Consider the following 4156-nt stretch of genomic DNA (forward strand, 5'->3'; position numbering starts at 1 on the left):
TTTTGTGCATAAAAAAGCCACAGTTTCGCCGCAAGGCCGAATCAATGAATGCGATAGCAACAAATTGTAATGTCACGTGAAGAACGGCAAGCAGCTCGAAACTTCCAGCGCTCTGTACAAGCACAAAGGACGCACGAAAAGTACACAGACAGGACGAGCGCGAACTAACAATTGTCACAGCTCGACACTTAAAGCGCGCTGCTCGAACACAAAGAAGGACGCACGAAACGAACGCACAGGTATACACAGGATGAGCGCGAACTAACAACGGTCCCAGTTGTTTGAGCAGCGCGCTCATTCGCAAACGTGGCCGCTGCAGCGAGCGAAGTGGCGTTCTTGCACTCTGTAAACAACCACTCTGTAAACAAACCACCCCCCATCACGAGATAAGCTCGCACGCGCGGGCGACTACGCCCTGTATAGGGCAAAGTACAGCGAAGCGCGCACATCGCAACGAGTGGAACGACGACCTTGAAAGCGCACGCGCCCTTTGCGCCATCACGCTGGTAATGCAGAAAACACGCTGAAATGCCCTCGAGATCTGGGATTCGCCAGCGGTAAGTGGTGTATATAAATAGCTCGCCGTTCGTATGCTGAGGAACGAACATTTCGTGGCCTAACCTTTTAACGCTGCGCGCTGCGGAGCGAGGGGTAGCCCGTTTGAATCCGCGCGTCGGAAAGTATTTTCTGAATTATTTTTCTTTGTAGCACTCATATATATACATACATATACATGTACGGGACATGACGGCGACGGTGACGCCGACGGCAAAAACCAGCCGAGAGTGTCCACATAATTGATATCACCAAAAAACGAGGCATCGTGATGGAAGGCGCAGGCTGTTTCACCGGCTCCTTGGATCAGCGATGCGTTGTGGGTGGCATTGTGTCCATTGTGTTGTTACCATTTTTATTACTATGAGAAAAGATATAGATCTGATTGAACAGAGAAATTGCACATGGTTTAATATTTTTTAAAGATTCTGCTTTGTAACTGTGAAGAACAAGGATAAGTTTTTTTTTGTGAATTGCGTGTAACAGAAACGGTGGTAGCGGAGATACTTCATCTGAACTGTACATATTTCAAGTCGCAGCTGACAAAATATACTACCCGTATCTAGCGCAATCGTTATTCACTGTAATCCATGGCTGTCGCGCAGAGGCCCACACGTATATGAAATTGGATGCGATATTTAAATACGAAATGGACAAGACACGTAAGGTATAAAAATATTCGAACGAACTTCCGTCCATCTCGAAATATATATTTATGCGTATCCCCCTTTTTAAATGATACTTTTCTTAAACTAGATCTCATCATCTGATCTTCGTCCGCCATAGCCGTATTTTCTCCAAGAGAATTGAATCTGATTCTCACTAACGAGCACTAACCACTTAAATTAAAACGAGAGCTGTTATACGGATGAGACGAGGACGCAGCACAAAACGCGGGAATGTGTTTGTCGTCGTCCCTAACTTCACTTTGTCGCTTAACGATATTGCAGGCAACAATGTTTGAGATCATTACCTGTGGATCGCGCCGGACGTAACGATGCATACCAATATCAATTTGGCATCCCGTATGAAAGTCTGAGGCTCATTAGTGCGCATTATTGTACGCTTTTATTCGCGCTGCTTTGTGGTGTTTTGTACTTTTCCTCGCGTGGCGATGACTACCGATGAGAAACAATAACTAGTTTGCGTGCGCAACTGAGAGCGACATTCGCGTGCCAAGAAGGGAGCTTAGTATTAGCTCGCCTTTTCTTGTATTTCGTGTGACGTTTGCCTTTTTGGTTAGCACTTAGAAACGAGCTCGCTGGCCAGTTCGTTAGACAACTCTCAAATGCTTGGTAACGTTTATGGGGTGCTCGACGGAACGACGCGTTCAACGAATAATGCACAGAGTTCCCAGGTGAGGAACCTCTGTTATGGGAGAGTAACACGCCAGCTGTGCCCGTGGGTACCTGTGCGTGCTTCGGTAAAGTATTAAGCGTCACATTATCTCGAAGCTTTATACACATTTGTGAGCGCCATTGCTAGTCTGCAACGCAAAAGCTCATTTTCGCTCAGAAGCGCAGAATAAATTAACAATTAACACTCGTCATGCAGTGGACAGACGTCACGGTTAGGGCTCACTTAGACTGCCCTTTTTTTTTAAATTGGCACGACCGTTCTTTCTCTGGCATTCTTGAAGATGTTTATTGAGTGAATCCTTGCTTATCGAGTGACCTTTTCCATCAAATTAGCCACCCGCAACAGAATTGTTATGCGGCGACATATAATGCTGCTTTAAATCTTTAGAAGTCGCCCCACCTGGGTTCTATTCAATGCCATTTGAAAACAATTCGAACAAGGCGGACTTTCAGTGGACCTATCGTGATGTACACCGCACCCAGAGACATTTCCCACGCTCTTGAGCTGAGCGGTCAAGATTCTGAAAGCAATTATCCCTTCTAGCTTCCTTTTAAAAGAGCGTCTCGAAAACTGTTTTTTTTTCCTTCTAAATACCATATGTCAACTAGCCCAACAGAAAATTCTGTTTCATCGACTAATAACCAGACTATGTGAACCCCAAGATGACTGCTTGAGTGTATGTATGACAATTTTTAGTCTGTAAAAACATATGTGCTGGCCAATGTTCGTTACCGTCATGCTCAGGATTAAGGCATAAAGATGTGATTTTTAGTCCCATCAATGTATGAAAATAATTATAGCAGCTACTGCGGAAGGCATGAAGGGTCAGTTGGTACCCGTTAGTGCGAAGCGGGACAGAGGGTAAGAATCAAACATAAGCGCTGACGAACAGCCGTGTACAAGTTTATTGCAACGGAAAATATATGTGATATATACAGTTGTTCCTCAGTGCTTGCGTTGTTTCATTCTCACCCTCCGTCCTGTTTTCGCGCTGTTTTCATCGAAGTATAGTAGCTAAACTACCTTTACAATACCAGGCTGTAAAATTTTTGACTAAGCGGCGGACTCACCCCTACCAGGTTATCTTTATTGTTAATGATATGGATACTAACATGCTGAAATATTGATGCTGTTATTGAGACGGTGAAGAAGGGCTGCCCTATCGGTGCGGGCGAAGGGGAAAATCAGTTCTTTCCGGAAAGTGCTCTAGCAAGTGGGTCAACATTTTTAAAGCGATAAGCGAACGACGCTTGTCTCATTTGCTACCCATAATTCATGCCTCAAATGGAACAGCGTTCAGATTAGAAAAAGCGATAACATTAATTGCTCAAGCTTTCAAGTTACTTTATTGATTTCTGGCTCGTGCCGATAATTTAGGCGAATGAAAAAAATGGGGTTCAAGGCCGACCCATTCTTAACAAAACGGGGCGACGCGATGTACTTTGGAACGTTCTGCGTCGTCCGAGTTTGTGACATAAAATCGTTCACAATTATTGCCCCCGAAAACCATTCAGTGCCCTGTAGTGCAGATAGCCTTCTATTCACTCTTCAGCAATGCTGGTTGAACGTAATGATCCAGAAGCACGGCCACCATTAGTGTTTTTTAATAAAAACATGTATACTTGAAGATTACAGAGGGAACGCATCTTTGTGTGGAATGTTGGCACTTAGCTCACAGCTTTCACACTCCTCAACGCACACGTAATCACCTTGAAGTGCTAACACCTGGCAACGATTCTGCGGTTGAAACAGCCCAGTACGGTGAGAGTTAGTAGACGGAGCAAAATCTGAAGGTAAATTTTTATATGTATTTGAGTCGGCGTTTACGAGAATATTATAAGTTTAATCAGCTTCCCACGTCCCTCGATAATGGAGAACGAATCATTTCTGGCGTATCTGTTCTGCCTCATGCCTCTCATGTGTAATCTCAGTCGCTTAATGTAGCTGTAGTATGCTGCTACGTTGTAATCGTTCCCAATTACTGTTTTGCTGAATTTAGATCTACGAATCTACGAAAGAATGTCTACTAATCACGCGTTTCGTATTGATGTACTGTCTCATGTACACTTAAAAAAAAATCAGGTTTGCACTTCCTACTAAAGAATAGCAGATAATCAGTCAGAGCCTTCAAAAGGTTTTTCTTTAATTCCAAATCCCGCGGTACCGCCGTACGCTCAGACATGCTGGGAAGCTAGAACGGCTTTGATTGATCTTGCTTGATATGCAAAAGTAACAGTAAAAG

The sequence above is a fragment of the Rhipicephalus sanguineus genome, chromosome 5, assembly GCF_013339695.2.
Source record: "Rhipicephalus sanguineus isolate Rsan-2018 chromosome 5, BIME_Rsan_1.4, whole genome shotgun sequence".
NCBI classification, from domain to species: domain Eukaryota; kingdom Metazoa; phylum Arthropoda; class Arachnida; order Ixodida; family Ixodidae; genus Rhipicephalus; species Rhipicephalus sanguineus.